Source organism: Theropithecus gelada, chromosome 15 (genome assembly GCF_003255815.1).
Source record: "Theropithecus gelada isolate Dixy chromosome 15, Tgel_1.0, whole genome shotgun sequence".
Classification (NCBI taxonomy): domain Eukaryota; kingdom Metazoa; phylum Chordata; class Mammalia; order Primates; family Cercopithecidae; genus Theropithecus; species Theropithecus gelada.
In genome coordinates this window covers 93487177-93505850 of record NC_037683.1, presented here as the reverse complement: position 1 = coordinate 93505850, position 18674 = coordinate 93487177, and positions in this window count along the sequence as shown.

Genomic DNA, 18674 nt, shown 5'->3' with positions numbered 1-18674 from the left:
TTTTCTGCAGGCTAATGTTCAGCTAGTACACAGTGGCCCTGGAAGGCATCTATTCTGGTGGTCAACCTGCATGTCCCACCAAATGTAAAATGGTTTGAATATCGCTCCTGGTTTTTTCACTTTTCTTTCTCTTCTAACTCCTCCACTTCTTCTGGCCAGAGCTTTTAGTAGTCCTTTTTAAAATACAAATGTCTTCTGTCTACTATGGTAAACATCTAAAAGATAGCCCTGCTGTATAGCATATGAATTGCCTTTGGAGATGCCCCTCTGTCAAGCTCCTTTCAAGGCTTTCCAAGCCTGGTTACCTCTCATAGTGTCTTACAGCAAAACACCTATCCTGGCTCTCCTAAATCTACTGATTTTCTGTCCTTTTTTTTTTTCTTTACAGCTTCTTCCAGCCAGCCCTGAGGGCTTGCAAACTTCTCCATGTGAGACGTTTTATGCCTCTCCTCAGATCCGGAGGACACATTTCAAATTCTCCCAAGAATTATTGCCCCTGCACTCCAGGAGTAGCTCTGGGTGGCCTAAAAGTCTCAGCACTCTTCAAGCCAGATTGAGATGCTAGCCTCCCTCTTGCAGACAGCATCATATTTCGTGATTGGGCTCCACTTGCTTGGCATGGAGGCAGGAAGCAGTCCCTTCTCTTCCTAACAGAGACAGTCAAGAACCGTCAGTTTTCTTCAAAGAAAATTTCCCTCACCACATTTACTTTTGAATATTTGATCTTCTCATACCTGGGCTGTTGGAGTGACCATGGTCGAAGAGGGTTTCCACTTCCCACAAATTCTATGGAATTAAGTTGGAATTTTTTTTAACCCTTTAAACCCTTCACAGCTTTAGAACTTTTTCTGAAATTCCAACATAACGGAAAGGTGTCATTCCCAATATGTTAAACTTCACGATCTTTTGTCTTGCATGTTTTTTCTTTAATGATTAAAGGATACTCAGGCCTTAGGATTGTTCATTTCATCATTAAATGATCTCAGAAAAATACTTAGTCTCTCTAAATCTCAGTATATTATATGTAAAATGAGCTAATAGGAAATTACTTGACACGGTAATTATGAGATCAAATGAGACAATCTGTGGGAATTCTAGGTAAACTTTTAAGTGCTATTGAAAGATTAGTTAGTATGTTTAATATAACTCAAGTAAAATGTAAATTAAAGTCAGTTATTAAAGTGAGTCAGGCTTTTAAAATGTCTACCAGCAGGAAATCTACATAAAGATACACACCTGAACATAGTCTGATGCATACAGACAACATCCCAACCTTCAATCTAAGTTCTTAGATAAGGCCTAAAGTGTTTTAAAATTGATATGTCGTGCAGAAGAAAAGGAAGGGAGGAGGGAGAAAAGGGCTAAGAGAAGAATTTTATTTTTAAAAAGAAAAGCTAATACCATCATGCTCATTATGACTGCACAAAAACCCCTTCTCTTGGCGTATGCTATCACCACCAGGTTTCATTTCTCAAACGTCTCCTCTAATCTTTCCATCCAGCTTCCCTCTTGCCCTAGCATCTCTAAAATTGTTCTTTCCAAAATGCTAACACTGCTATACATTTTACTTTCAGTATTCCAGTTACTTCATGCATTAGTTATTTTGTCTCTCCAATTAAAAAAATTAAGATGAAGGCTGGTCTTCATATTCTGTGGCTTTTGCAAGGCATGACAGAGGGTTAAGTCCACAGGCGCTATTTGGTAAATGTATATTTGTTTGCCTTTATTCAAATCAAAGTGTGCCACAGATTGAGAAACCTCAAAGTAATTTATCTAGCAGATTTGATGAATTCTATGAAATGCTAACATGTTTTACAAAATATACAGATTGGATAAAGACCTGATATAAAGGATCACAGCTCACTGTGTTGACATGGGAACCTTTAAGATTCTTGATACTTACAGTAAAACTGGAAATACCTTGTGATATTTTTGCATTTCTATTTTTGTATTGACATTTAAGAGGAAACAAAGCATATTATTTACATACACACAAATATCTGCCAAATGCACATCACCATGTGACTATTTATGTAGAATTGTTTTTTCAAAACCAAAAAAACTTACTTTACTTTCAAGTTAAGTCTTTTTTTTTTTTTTTTGGAGATAGAGTCTTGCTCTGTTGCCCAAGCTGGAGTGTAGTGGCGCGATCTCAGCTCACGGCAGCCTCCACCTCCCAGGTTCAAGTGATTCTCCCACCTTAGCCTCCCAAGTAGCTGGGACTACAAGTGTGCATCAGTATGCCTGGCTAATTTTTGTATTTTTTAGTAGAGACAAAGTTTCACTATGTTGGCCAGGCTGGTCTTGAACTCCTGACCTCGGTGATCCGCCTGCCTCAGCTTCTCAAAGTGCTGGGATTACAGGTGTGAGCCACCGTCCTCAGCCTATTCAAGTTTAGTCTTGATTTGAATCAATTACTTCATATTTGCCTTTATGGGTGCATGAGTTATGTGAATCCTGTTTGGTAAAATGTACATTCTAAATGTGCAGGGGTGATAAACCAGTAAAAAGTAAAAGTTAAACCAAACTAAGCATTTAAAAAATGACTATGATCAGGGAATAGGCTGCCAATACGCATCTTTACCTTTTAAAATTACAAGAAGCCTGTAAAATAGCCACAATAGCCCTTGAGGAAATAGGTTCAGAGAAGGCTAAATAGTTTTCCCAAGATCACACAAATCAAATTGCTGAGTCTATTTTCTGATCACTATTCTATTTTGCATCCCCAAACCAACTTAACCAAACCTGCTGAGTGTTGGCTACTAATATTCCACTTCTGTGTGAGAGGAAAGAAAATGATGGGATTATGAATGAAGCTGAGAAGTGATAAATTCCCAACTGGGCCTAGTCTAGTCCTTGGTTTCGTTTTATCTGTTCTCACGCCTGTTTTGTAGGCCACTGACTGTTATCTTGTATAGGCTGTATGGTTATTCCCTCTTCAGGGCTCAAGTGTCTGACTCATGGCCCCCAGAAGAGAATCACGTTGTAACAAGTGTACCTTGGGCATGGTGGAAATGGGAGTGGAAGGAGGGAAGAATGAAAACCCAGAGTGTTAGACCCTCAAGAATATAGAAGAGTGAAATGGTGGTCGATCAGCTAATTCTTACATTCCAGTCAGCAGTAAAACGTGGTTGTCCTTAGACAAAGTACAAAGCAGCGTGTAACAGGGAGATTTCCTCAGCCCTCCTTCAGAGGATGCTCTTCCACTGGCTTTCTGTGTTCAGTTGATTTCACATCATGCCTCATCTCTGAACTTTCTAAATGTCCATGTGATTTTTCTCTCCTTTGCCCACTAGCCCCTTCCGAGTCTCTCTATTACCTTCTCAGTGCTAACTCTCCTTTACTCTCTGCTTTCACTGAATCTGGCTCTTCTTTGGCAACAACATGGAATCCAATATTAATAAAAACTGTTGCAAGTATTATGTTTAATTCTCACAACTCTGGATTGGAAATATGATTTTTCGTATTTTGTAAATGGGGAAACAAGGAGTTGGAAATGTAACTCATCATACCGATGTCATCCAACTAAAACATTCAGTCACAACATGCATGTAGGTTTCTCTTTTTTAAAAAACAGCTTTTAAAGATGTAATTCACATGTTATACAATTCACCAACTTAAATTATACAATGCAACTCAACAGCTTTTAGGATATTCAAGAACTGTGCAAACATCGCCACGATCAATTTTGGAATATTTTCACCACCCTCAATACAAATCCTGCACCATTTATCCGTCAGATTCCAGTTCCCCCATCTCTTCAGCCCTAGGCAATTTGCTCTCTGGCACCATAGATTTGCCTAATCTGGACACTTTACATAAAATAATCCTAAAACATCTGGTCTTTTTGACTACTTCTTTCATTCGACATGTTTTCAAGGTTCATCCATGTCATAGCACATGTCAGTACTTCATTTATTTTGTGGCTGAATAATATTTTATTATGCCCATTTTGTTTATCCATTCATCAACTGATGGTAATTTTGGTTGTTTCTAGTTTTTGGATACTAGAAAAAATGCTCCTATGAATATTCTTACATAAATGTTTGTGTAGACATATGTTTTTATTTCTCTTTGATATACACCTAGGTGCAAAATTGCTGAGTCATATGGTAACTTTATGTTTAACCTTTTTAAAAAAACTGTTTTCCAAAGTGGAGGCATCATTTTGTATTTCTACCAGTGGTGTACGAGGGCTCCAGCTTCTCCACATCATCACCAATGTTTGTTATTATCTGTCTTTTTTGTTATGTAGAACCTTGACTAATACACCATTTTAATGGGTCTGAAATGGTATCTCGTTTTGGTTTCTATTTGCATTTCTCTGATAGTTAATGCTAGGTTTTTCTTGAAGTGCACCTTAACATATTTATTACAGTATTTCAATTCAATGTTAAAATACTTAAATCAGTAAGATAGAAATAGGAGAATATATGTATACACTAAGCTGACATAAACGTGCATGCATGTGTGTATACATGCGTATTGGGATGTGTTTATACTGCTTGTGTGTCTTACAAGTATGTATACATGTACATGTAATTGTGTACATCTCAGAACTATTGAAAGCATGGAATCTTGGTTTAAATTGCTTTAGATCAGATCCAGGCACTGTCATATACTACCTGAATGACCTGCAGCAGGATGCTTAATTCCTGTAAGTTCATTTTCCCTATCTATAAGTGGAAACAATAGAAGTAGCATACATAACTTGCTTCTCATAGTGCCTGCTAAGTTGTTTGTTTATAACTATTAGCTAAGTACTTCTACATTCATTGACTCTTTAACAATGAGGAGGTGTTTCCTGTACTGTGCAATTAAAAAAATCAATGAATTGTACATTTTATAATTGTACATATTATTTGTTTATAAACATTTCCAATCAATATTTTCATTTAGGCTTTAATAGATTTCTTGTCAGAGATCAGTGTCCCACCATACCTAATTGGTCACCCTGTTCTTCAGATTAGTCAAAAATTCTCCATACAAACAAAAAAATAAGAAACTGATAATTTTATTGCAAAACAGCATCATCAGTTTTCATAGCAAAATGCCTCTCATTTTGAAAAAGCTCCAAGCGAGGTCTCAAACCCAACCAAAAGCAGAAGAAGGAGCCACCCGGAGCCTCTGACAGTGTGTGTCCTTGAAGGACAGCTTTCCTTCCTTTCTTCTCCACAGCCTCCCGATTTAGCCCTTGCACTCCCTACTCGTCAAACCTGGGGAGCAGTAGAAATAAGCAGCACAAATTGGCAGATAATGCACCTTATTTCCATGTAGAAGCAGGTGCATTTTCCTCCGGATAAGTGGTACGGTGACACTGATCCGCTCTGACAGGCCAGCTGATCTAAAATAACTCGGCACACATCACCACTAGCAGGGGAAGCTTCTCCCAAGAGCTTATTCCGAAACTCTTCAATCCCCTGGGTGCTAATTAAAATTTACTAGATAATATTTGCAAAGCTCAATGGCCCTAGTTACAGCGATTATCAGTTACTAAACGTTAGTGCCAGAGATGTCACCTGATGATTGGCTTTTTTATCCAAGAGGATTTTCCCTCTTCCCCATCCTCTTATTCTTTTCCTCCAATTCTTCAAGAAACTGAATGAACTAAATGTCTCAATTGGCTGAAGATGGAGAACCGGGGGAATTCACCATCCTCCACTTAAAATATTCTTTTCTCATTGGATCACTAGTTGCTGAGTTTTAAACACAGCACCTGATCCTACTATAAAAGTAAGGGGTGAAATTGGAGGACCACCTTTGAGCCATAATCCAGTAAAAAAGGTACCCCTCACTCATCCATTTGCCTCATGAGTGCATCAGTTTACACAGGTAGAAAAAGGGCCTATTATACAAAGGAGATTCAATCAATTTATTGAATTGGCCACCAAATCAGCGATAGGCAAAGGGCCTGACCACCTGTGTCCTGCTCTGACCGTTTTCTGCAGATCACATGGGGAGTTGCTTGCTGCAGTGACATACAGATATATTTGCTGTGTTAAATTGTTTTCGTAATGCACTTGATGCCCTTTATTTTATTTTATTTTATTTTATTTTTTTGAGATGGAGTCTTGGTCTTGTCACCCCAGTTGGAATGCAGTGGCACAATCTCAGCTCACTGCAACCTCCACCTCCCAGGTTCAAGCGATTCTCCTGCCTCAGCCTCCCAAGTAGCTGGCATTACAGGTGAGCACAACCAGGCCCAGCTAATTTTTGTATTTTTAGTAGAGACGGGGTTTCACCATGTTGGCCAGGCTGGTCTTGAACTCCTGACGTCAAGTGATCCACCCGCCTCAGCCTCCCAAAGTGCTAGGATTACAGGCATGAGCCACCACGCCTGGCCTAATGACCTTCATTAAGCAGATAATCTGTGACCAAATTCTCTTTAAATCGATGACCCTTATAATTAATGATCAAATGTCTTTAAGTTCTAATTCAGGAAAGACATCGTATCCACAGGCAGGCATAGCTGAAGTCTATTCTGGGACAGTGGCAACTTTTGCTCCTTGTTCAAATACCAGTGACAAACTTTTGCCAAGACACAATGATCTCAATTATTAATTTGTTTATTTCCAGAGGAACATTTTTTCAGAGCTCTCTTCATGAGGAAGAGCAACGAGTATGTATAGAATATCTTCTATTTGCCAGATAATAATGATTGCCACTTTTAAAAAAAGACATGTTTCTTAGCATTGGCTCAACTATAATATTCCTTATCCTTAACCTCTTTAAATCAGTCTCCTTTCAGAAGCACAGGGAAAGATGACTGTCCATTTATTTTATAATCAGGGATATATGTAGCAGCAACGTGAAGCAGTGGAAGAAAGACCAGACTTAATGACAGAAGACCAGGAGGTGATTTGAAAACTCTACCCCCTTCCATCTCTGGGGACTTCACCAAAGTATTTAACATTCTGAACTTCTATTTACCTCACTGGGTCAAGATGAAACAAGACATGTGAAGGAACTTAGAAAGATATAACCTTCTATGCAAACATTAAAAAAAAGACAAGACTTGGCCAGGCGCAGTGGCTCAGGCCTGTAATCCCAGCACTTTGGGAGGCCGAGGCGGGCAGATCGCTCGAGCTCAGGAGTTCGAGACCATCCTGGGCAACATGGTGAAAGCCCATCTCTACTAAAATACAAAAAATCAGCTGGGCTGGTAGAGCACACCTGTAGTCCAAGCTACGCAGGAGGCTGAGGCACGAGAATCACTTGAACCCCGGAGGCAGAGGTTACAGTGAGCCGAGATCATACCACTGCACTCCAGCTTGGGCTACAGAGTGAGACTCTATCTCAAGAAAAAAAAAATAGGGCTTTTACTCCAATCATAAGGTCAGTAGAAGTGACTTTCACAAACACTCGTAATGCTCACTGAGATCAAACTGAAGTGTCACCAAGTTAAAAAGGTACAGCTGGTGATATCCTATGGTTTATGATGATCATCGATAGTTTAAATAATTTCTGTTCCTGATCCATAAGGTTTTCTTCAGAACCAAGCCGGTTAAAGCCAACTCGTAACAACAATTAATACACTAGATCATTCAATTTCTTTCACTTCTCATCTTCTCACTTTACTTATATATACTGAACAATATCATATAGGAACAAACTTACATTCTCCTCCTTAAACCTCTTCTGTATTTCTTATAAAATTTCTTTCTTTCTTTTTTTTTTTTTTTTGAGACAGGGTGTCACTCTGTCACTCAGGCTGGAGTACAGTGGCGCGATCATAGCTCAATGGAGCCTCGAACTCCTGGGCTCAAGTGAGCTTCCTGCCTCAGCTTCCTGAGTAGCTGGGACTACATGCCCATGCTACCACACCTGGCTAATTTTTAAAAAATCTTTTTATAGAGACAGAGTCTTGATGTATTGCCCAGGTTTGTCTCAAACACCAAGCCTCAAGTGATCTTCCTGCCTCAGCCTCCCGAAGTGCTGAGATACAAGAGTGAGCCACCATCCCTGACCTTCCCATAAAATTTCAAAAGGATGAAATTTGTCTAGTAAATTCTAAAAAAAAAAGTCTTGTGGTCAGACTTATCTGACCTTCCACAGGTTAAAATAATTTTCGTGAGTATGTCCAATAAGCTATAAGTATGTCCAATAAACCAGTGAAAAAAATTTATAAAGAAGCAAATTCATCTGAATTGTCAATAACTCTTACCTGGACTAAACTGATGATGAAGCATTTGCATGAGTACTGTCCTCAACCACGAAGTATTTACTAGGTGTCGAACATTTGCTGGTAACTTCTTGGTGCTGATCTACAAATCATTTCAAATACATGGGGACTCTTACTTAGCCAGGTAGTAGTGTAAGGAAGAGCAGTCTAGGCAAAGGCAGCAGCACATGACCTTGAGTGGGAGAAATCATGGCTGGAATATAGGTGAAATGTAGGCAGAGCAGGTGGGAGGTTAGTTCATAAAGGGCTTCACAACTTCAGCCTCTTGGTCAAGGTTCTAGGAAGAAACAAATCACTCAAATGGTTTCATAAAGATACATTAATAAAAGTGATACTTACACATGCATAGGTAGTATTTAGGAGGCAAACCAGGTATCAGGGAGCTGTCATCATCCCCCACCCTCGCCCCTAGGAGGAAGGAGAGGGGAATAGGGCTATTAGAGTCCAGTGGTAGCAGGACCTGTAGAGGGAAGGCTGCCCACAGCGCTGGCAGAGAAGCAACACAGAAACAGAGGGGCAGCAAGACAGACACACCTCTCGACTCTCTCCTTCCACCCTGCCAATGCCTCCCAGCCAGGGCCTTTCTTTGAACGTAGAACAGAGCAGAGAAAGGAGGGGGAGGAAGACTGGTGAGCAGAAAATAACTAGTATATTCTATTTTGTATTTTATCCTAAGAAAAATAAGAAGCCCTTGAAAGATTTTAATCACAGGAGTTAAGAGGTGAAATTGAGCAGTTAGAGCTTTTTTGTTACAGATTTTATGAGACCACAGCATTTAAAGACACGTATTTTTCCATATTGGCATTCATTCACTTAGTTCTTTTAAAAATGTGAGATGCTTCTGGTCTGTTTCAAGTTTAAAAATGAATGGAAAATGAATATCAAGACTGAAGACAAATTTGGATACTCCAATAATAAATACAAATCATGCTACGAAAGTTCGTAGGTGATTCATAGTGTCTAGTTAGAGAATAGCAGTGAACTCTGTCGATGATCATGTGTGGAAAATGGGGGGTTTCATTTACGTTGTCTTTTAGAAGGAGTTAGTTTTGCAAATTTTCATCAAAGGATTTGTTAAAGTTCAGATGTTTCCTGTTTTTGACAATGAAAGCTATTCTTTTTTTTTCCTTTTTTTCTGTGTTGGGTGGTGTTTCTAACATTTGTTGGAAGGAAAAAAGCCATTTAGGTTCTATGGAGATAGGTTAATTTCCTGCTAGAGTTCATTTTTATATGCCCATGTTTACCTAAAATTGAGATCTGGGAGCATTTTGAGAGAAATTCTAGACCTTTTAGTTAAAAAAAAAAAAGAGAGAGAGAGAGAGGAACATATAAATATATAAGGTGCATATTTCTACAGTGAAAGAGCCATGAAGAATTTGGTTTTCTATATTAACGATTCTTCTAATTTGCTGCATGTTGTACATAATCTAGGATCTTTTTAATACTGTTAATTCCCAAGGCACCCTGAAAACCAACTGAAACAAAATCTGAGTAAAACCCAGTGTATTAGTCCATCTTCACGTTGCTGATAAAGACATACCCGAGACTGGGTAATTAATAAAGAAAAGGTTTAATGGACTCACAGTTCCGTATGGCTGGGGAGGCCTCACAATCATGGTGGAAGGCAAGGAGGGGCAAAGTCACGTCTTAACACGGGTGGCGGCAGGCAAGAACTTGTGCAGGGGAACTCCCCCTTGTAAAACCATCACATTTCATGAGACTTATTCACTATCATGAGAAAAGCATGGGAAAGACCTGCCCCCATGATTCAGTTACTTCCCACCAGGTGCCTCCCACAACATGTGGGAATTGTGGGAGCTACAATTCAACATGAGATTTGGGTGAGGACACAGCCAAACCATATCACCCATGGATTTTTTTAAATGATTCTAACATGCAGTCATGTTTGGTGATCACCAAAGATATAATTCAAGCCATAAACCATACTTATTTTAAAGTTCCAGACAGTTAAAATCCTGGTGATGCACGCACATGTTTATCATAGCACTATTTGTAATAGCAAAGACATGGCATCAGCCTAGGTGCCCATCAATAGTGGAACATGGAATACTATGCAGCCATAAGAAAGAGTGAAATCATGTCCTTTGCAGCAACGTGGCTACAGTTGGAGGTCATTATCTTAATCTTAGGTAAATTTAACACAGAAACAGAAAACTAAATGCTGCATGTTCTTACTTATAAGTGGGAGCTAAATATTAGATACAGGTGGACATACAGATGGGAACAATAGACACTGGGGACTCCAAAAGCTCGGAGAAAGTGGGGGAAACAGGAGTTGAAAAACTACCCATTAGGTATTAGTTCACTATCTGGGTGATGGGTCCAATAGAAACCTAAACCTCGGCACCACGCGACAAACCTGCACATATACCCCCTGATTCTAAAGATAAATAAAAATAAAATAAAATACTAGTGATGTCAGCCTAATAAGTTTCCAGATCTCTCCACCTACAGTCTACTACTCTTAATATTCAGTTTCAAATTTAAATGCATAGAGATGGTTGAGTTGACCTCAATGTGTTGCCTCCACATTGTGCATCTTTGATAATAGGCTTTTATAAATAGCACATATATTTTAAAATGCCTGATTTTAAACGTGTTAAAATTTTATTTTATTATTATTGTACTTTGAGTGACTTCTGAAGTGCCCTGAGTACCTAAGCTGGGGTTGGATACATCAAAAGAGTTCAAGAAATATAATGATCATTATTATTTACATACTATAGAAAAAACATTGGTCTGTACTTTAGTTGAGAGATAATTGCAGTCTCTTTCAGTGATGGCTACAATGAAATGTCAATCACTGTCAATAAACACTATACTGAAAGCAACCCAAATCCTGCACTTCAACATGGTTTTTGCCTTCAAACTTCTTTCTGTCATCAAATACTCACCTGTGTCCTGTGTTTTTGAAAGAGGATTTGTGTGAGATGTGCCCTGACTCATTCTGAAGCATTTATCTGATTTGAGCTCTAGCTCAGTCTTTATTATACTACTCTCTCTTTGTTTTGGCTAACCAAGGACGAAATATTTAATCAGACTCAACTTGGAATACAAGTCAGTCTCTGGAAATTTCGTGCTTACCCTCGTATCCTCATCCTTTTCCCCACAGTACACATGCACCATCATTATGTCTTCTGCATCAACTTCTCCAGAGCCTTTTTTCTCTACAATTTATGCTGCTGCAACATTGCGATTTTCATTGAAAAAACTATTAAAGCAGAGTGGACTGAGCATAAGCAACCACTTTCACCCCAGTCTAAAATTCATTGAAATGAAACATAAACTGTTTTAAAATATTTTATAATGTTATGGAAAATAAAAAAGATTGCCTCTGATAAACGCAGAAGTTTGATGAATTTGTGAAGAATAGAAAGCTAATAGGAATGAAATAGGAACCTAAGGCTACATCGAATTGTAATGAAAATATACAAAGTAAAGAAATGGTACTGAAATCAGAGTGGTTTGGGGCCGGGGTCCCCAACCCATGGACTGCAGGCTGGTACTGGTCCCTGGCCCATTAGAAACTGGGCCGCACAGCAATGCTACATCTGTATTTACAGCTGCTCCTCGTCGCTGGCATTATTGCCTGAGCTCTGCCTCCCATCAGATCATCAGTGTCATTAAATTCTCACAGGAGCAGGAACCTTATTGTGAACTGTGCATGCAAGGGATCTAGGTGGCACTCCTTATGAGAATCTAATGCCTGATGATCTGAGGTGGAACAGTTTCGTCCAAAAACTATCTAATCCCCAACCCACCCCCTGCCCCAGCACCCTGGTCTGTGGGAAAATTGCCTTCCACGAAACTGGGGGACCGCTGCTTTGGGGGAATATTCAAAGCCAAAGGATATAGGTAATGATTATGAGGCCTTAGGTAGTTATCAACTGGAGCTATTACTTTCTTTGTAGAAATGTTTTGAGAGGACAAAGTAACTAAGTTTCCTCTCAGAGGTATCAGTGAATGGAGCAATAAAGCCAGAGAATTCCAGATATATAAAGATCCAGTGAGAGATGGAGAGGGTGCCTTCAAAATTGCAAAGCAGGCTGCAGCACACTATATTCCATAGTATTTCTATCTCTCAAAAGACCAGGTTCTACAATCAAAACATGCATCCACAAACAGGTAATAGTGCTATGATAAACATGTGCATGCATCACCAGCATTTTAACTGTCTGGAACTTTAAAATAAATATGGTTTAAAGTTTGAATTATATCTAAGAATCAACAAATACCTGAGGAAAACCAAAACCACAAAAGAAAGAACCCCCATTCAAAAAGTACAAAACTAATGTGAAAAAATATTTAATGGAGCAAGCAGACTAAATTCTAATGACATTATATGAATATGTTTATCATATCTATAAAAGAGCATTTTATGAAAAATAATCTGAAGATTTTGGAAATAAAAATACTATGCATTCAAAAGGTGAGTTGAATGACAAAAAGAATTAGGCCAAAGAGTAAATAATGAGCTAGATGATCCTGCAAATAATTTCACAGAACAATGTGAAAGGAAAAAAATAATGGAAAGTACAATGAAATAAATAGTTGCAGAGAATAGATCCAGTATACCCAAAATCCATTTAATGGGAACATCGGGAAAAGGAAACCTAGAGAATAGAGAAAAATACATAATCAATGAAACAGAAAATGTTTACAGAGCAGAAGAAACATATTGAAAAGACCCAAACTTACAAACCTGGAGAATGAGTAAAATGTCACAGCTAAATATACCAAGGTGTGATTCTTCTACAAGCCAAGACTAAAAGAATACCACTCCTAAAATATTCTAGAAAGGTATCACTTTTGTAGCTTCCCTACAAAACGAAAAGAAGCATATTCACATCAGGTTTCTCCTTGACAACACTGCATACTGTGAGATAGTAAAACAAAAATGTCAAATGTCTAAGAAAAAATCCCATCTGAAATATATTTGATTTCTGCATACATATTTTGAAAAGTTATAAGTAACCTCAATTGTCTTCAAGATATTAATATTAAGTGATGGCGAATCAATATTATGGGATATTAGTCTATGGTTTGATAACAGCACAGCAATAATCATTTGTGGCAGCTTCTCTCAAGATGATTGCCACTTCCAAAAGCAGTGGCTGTAAGGTGGAGAAGGCAAGCACAGTTTTCAATAGACTCATAGGTCTGAGCCCAAAATGAAGCTCGGATCCTGCCTAGGCAGAGGGTCCTTGTAAAAACTCATGCCTTTGAGTGGTTCTGAGGGTAAACATTGAACCACAAATAGACCAGCCCAAACAGGAAGCAAAGTCTAGGTTCAAATAATTTAAAACCCTTTGAGATTTAGATAACCTGAGATTCTTAGTGTCTCTAGAATAACTGCCAGTCAGAAATAAAGTGAAACCTCATTAGAGGAAGAAAACATCCTCCTGAGCCTCAAATGATTTCTGACGTTTTTCATATGCAAGCTTCAGCATCCTGATTAAACAAAAATAGAGTATTCTGGAAACATAAATCAATCAACCAATCGATAATAAATAATCAAATGTAAAGAACAACAACCGAACATACAAAAAAAGTAACTAAAATCAAAGGAAAAAAAATCAGAAAATAAAACAGACCCACAAGGTAGTCAGATAATGGACTTATAAAACACGTAATCGAAAATAGCTATCAATAATCTGTCAAAAAATAGAGGACAAAAACACAAATTAGAAAATTTCATTTAAAAAAATAGATCACTTGAGTCATTTCATATCTATTTGAGAAATGTCTGGGCACGGTGGCTCACGCCTGTAATCCCAGCACTTTGGGAAGCCGAGGAGGGCAGATCACCTGAGGTCAGGAGTTCGAGACCAGCCTGAACAAAATGGAGAAACCCTGTCTCTACTAAAAATACAAAAAATTAGCCAGGCGTGTTGGTGCATGCCTGTGATTCCAGTTACTCAGGAGGCTGAGGCAGGAGAATCGCTTGAACCCAGGAGGCAGAGGTTGGGGTGAGCCGTAATCGTGCCATTGCACTCCAGCCTGGGCAACAAGAGCGAAACTCCATCTCAAAAAAAAAAAAAAAAAGAGAGAGAGAGAGAGAGAAATAAATTTATGGTAAAATCCTCCCAAATCTCTCAATATAAAAAGCTCTAGGCTCCTTTAATATCTCACAGTTCTCTAGGGCAGAATTTGACGTACAGTGGGCTAGATTCTTTGCTCAGGATCTGGTTAGTCTAAAACAAGGTATTAGCCAGGCTGTGTTCTCATCGGGAGCTCTGGATCATCTCCAAATTCACATGGTTGTGGCAAAATTCAGTTCCTTGTGGTTGTAGGCCTGAGGGGCCCATTTCCTGGCTGGCTCTTAACCTGTGGTTACTTTCAACATCCGGAGACCACTCATGTTGTTTTCCTCTTGGCCCTCTCCATCTTCACAGTCAGCAACAACAACAAAAAACCCTTGCACATATTCCTTCTTGTTCTTTAAATCTCTTTCACCAAGAAGAGCCCAGTTTCCATTAAGGCCACACTGAATTAGCCCTACCAAGAATAATCTGTCTACCTCCAACTCAGATAATTTAAACTCTTAATTACATCTGCAAAGTCCCTTCACAGTCCCACCTACATTTGTCTTTGATGGACTAACTGGAAGAAGGTCAGTGTACACCACGGGTAGGAATCTTAGGGGCCGTTATAGATTTCTGCCTACCTCACTCATTATCATTCTTTTCTAAGTATTATATGTTTACTTCTTCAATACAATGGTTATTTACTAATTTTTGCTTAGCTTACAAATAAAGATTATTTTAGTTTCCATTTTGTTTTCCAATTTTACTACATTATGTTAAAAAAATCCCAATAATATCAATGGTTTTAGATTGGTTGTACATTCACTTATGGCTTAACAGTCAAATTTTATAAAAATTCCCAAGGTTGTACATTTTCTGTTTATGAATTATGGAGTTAGATGTCACATATGTACAAAATATATGTGCCATAATATAGGTATAATATAGCTTAAACCTTTGATATAATTTAAACCTCAAATTGTTCAAGTATTTGACATCTATTTTTGTCTGTTTCTATAATCTGTTTTTAAGAAGAATGTGTTTGATATAGCTATTTTTCTCTAGGGTACTGTCAGTTATTTTAATTATACTTTTAGGCTTTATTTTTGAGGACATAGAATTTACTATCGACATGATTTCTTTTATCAATATACAAAGGGTTTTTTTTGCTCTTAATACATTGTTTACCTTAGTTGTATATTACCAGATATTAAGATTCCCACATCAGTATATTTTTATTCTCTTTTTTAGCCACAAACATTCCTTCTGTCTTGGTTTTAAGCATGTTTCTTGAGACTCGTATTGTTGAATTATATAATTTATGCAATCTTAGATTTTTTACATTTTCCACATCTATTTATTATTCATTCCTTCACTTTTATTCTCTTCCCCCACTAATTCTTAATGCCCATTGGATAGACTGAGTTTCCTTTGGCTTGTGTAAAAGTTATGCATTCTGATTTTGTTCCCATGTTTGCTCCCTGTAGACTCAAACTCATATTTACCTTCTCTAATTGATTTATTACATCAATATTCATGTCACTTTCATAAGACAGGAAGTTCAGCATGTTTACGTACTCCTTTGTCTGCTAACCTCAACTTCTCAATGATGTCTCCCTTGGCCAATTTGTATAAAATTGTAGTGTGCACCTCCCTGTACTCCCTATTCTCTATCCTTGATTTATTATTCCCCAAAAACATTTATTAATTTTTAATTTGCCAATTTTTTTATTTTTTTATTCCGTTGCCCTCTTAAAGGAACACAAGTTTCATAAACATGGGTAGGTTTTTTGTTTGTTTGTTTTTAACCTTTATCTTAGGTTCAGGGACACATGTACAGGTTTGTTATATAGATAAACTCACACCACAGGAGTTCATTGTACAGATTATTTCATTGACCAGGTACTAAGCCTCGTACCCAATAGTTATTTTTTTAATCCGGTTCCTCCTCTCACCCTCTATCATAAGTAGGCCCCAGTGTCTGTTGTTCCTCTCTGTGTCCATGTGTTCTCATCATTCAGGCCCCACTTATAAGTGATAACATGCAGTATTTGTCTTTTTGTTCCAGCATCAGTTTGCTAAGAATAATGGCCTCCAGCTCCATCAGTGTTCTGGCAAATGACAAGGGCTCCTTTTTTTTTTATGGCTGCATAGTATTTCATGGTATATATGTACTACATTTTCTTTATGCAATCTGCCATTGATGGGCATGTAGGTTGATTCCATATCTTTGCTATTGTGAATAGTGCCACAGTGAATATATGTTTGCATGTGTCTTCATTATAGAATGATTTATATTCCCTTGGGCATATACCCAGTAATGGGATTACTGGGTAAAGTGGTAGTTTTATTTTTAGCTCTTTGAGGAACCACCACATTGCTTTCCACAATAGTTGAACTAATTTACACATGAAAGTGAGTAGTTTTGCCTGACATGTAGGAGATGCTCAATAAATATTGGAGAATGAAGAAAAAATCAGATATCTAATCTCAATTTGATCTGAAACTAGCTGTGTGACCTCAGATGAGTCATCTGATCACAATGGGCCTCAGTATATTCATCTGTAAAATGAGAAAATAAGATGAGATTTGTGCTATTTGCCTTGTACTGTGCATATGTAAATCACCTGGTGGTATTTTTGAAATGCATGTTATCATTCAGCTGGTCTGGTATGTGCTGCCTGAGACTCTCCATTTCTGATACTCTCTTAGATGATGCCAATGCTGAGCATAAATGAACTGCTCTTTGAGATGCAAGGGATTAATCTTTAAGGTTTCTTTCCTCTTTTTAACCCTACAGAAAGACTGGCAAACAACAACTTGTCATCTGTTTTCGTAAACAAAGTTTTGTTGTAACACAGCCATGCTCATTCACTAACATTTTATGTATGTTGCTTTTACATTACAACAATAGAAATTAGTTGCAGTAGAGACCATGTATGATTTTAAAGTTGAAAATATTGGCTATTTATCCCTTTACAGAAAAGAGGGCTTGCTTTAGTATCAATTGCCTCTGGCAAATATTTTGGAATTTTAGTGTATTAACTATGGTTCATTATTCTAGTTTTTTCATTGTTTCTTAGTTGCTTTATTTTCCTCATTAACAGTTTCAATATCCTCTAAGACATAAATCATGCCATTTGCCTCTTTAATGTCTCCATGAGCACATGGTTGGAGAAATCTAAAACTGGAAAATGACCTTGGAAATTAGTTAGTCTGAATTTGCATTTAAGAGGCACGGCCTGGTGGTGGGGTGGAGTAATTGTTTTAAGTCACCTAATTGCTAAGACAGGCAGAAGGGAACTCAGGTCTCACACGCTTTGTGTTATACAAGCTCCTTGCCTTTATTTCTAGGATTTAAATGAGACATATTTTGATTGTGCTTATGGCAGTGGTCCAACTATGAGCACTGGCAATCATTTATCCAAGGGCTCAAAGAGGACTCAGGTGAAGGGGCTTGCCTTGATTTAGGGATCTTCTTTAAAAGGAATTCAGCCTAAGAAGGAAAAGTGTTCGGCCAAGGTCAACAAACAAAGTCTATAGCGAAAAGAAGAGGGAGAGAGATCAAGCCAGATCCCCCTTGAAGACCGAGATACTCATTCCCCCAGTTGAACAGAGTTTGCTACAGACCACTCCCATCTGAATCCCTTGGGAATTGCCTTTAGTTGAAAAGAACCACCTCACTCAAGTTTATGTCTCCTACCTGAGACAACCCACATCTCATAACTGCATGATGAGGGAGTACAAATTCTAGCTCCTTGCTTCAGTGACAGACAACTCTGAGCAGCCAGGCCAGCTCCAGACCTCCCCAGTGCAATCGGAGAAGGCCTCTGTTGCAATCTCATCACAATTAATCTGCTTCCTCTTCCAACCCCTGCTGCCTCACTCCCCCACAGATGATTCATCTTCTTCTCCCTCTACCTTATCAGCTTCTTTATCTCCCCTCACACAGTCATTAGTCTTTTTTTTTTTTTTTTTTTTTTGAGACGGAGTCTCGCGCTGTGTCACCCAGGCTGGAGTGCAGTGGCGCGATCTTGGCTCACTGCAAGCTCCGCCTCCCAGGTTCACGCCATTCTCCTGCCTCAGCCTCCGAGTAGCTGGGACTACAGGCGCCCGCCACCACGCCCGGCTAGTTTTTTGTATTTTTAGTAGAGACGGGGTTTCACCATGTTAGCCAGGATGGTTTCGATCTCCTGACCTCGTGATCCACCCGTCTCGGCCTCCCAAAGTGCTGGGATTACAGGCTTGAGCCACCGCGCCCGGCCAGTCATCAGTCTTTAAAAAAAAAAAAAAACAGTATTTTTTTATAGAGATAGGAGTTTCACTATGTTGCCCAGGCTGGTCTTGAATTCCTGGGCTCAAGTGATCCTCCTACCTTATAGGCATGAGCCATCATACCCTCCCTCCTTCCTTCCCTCCCTCCCTCCCTCCCTCCCTCCCTCCCT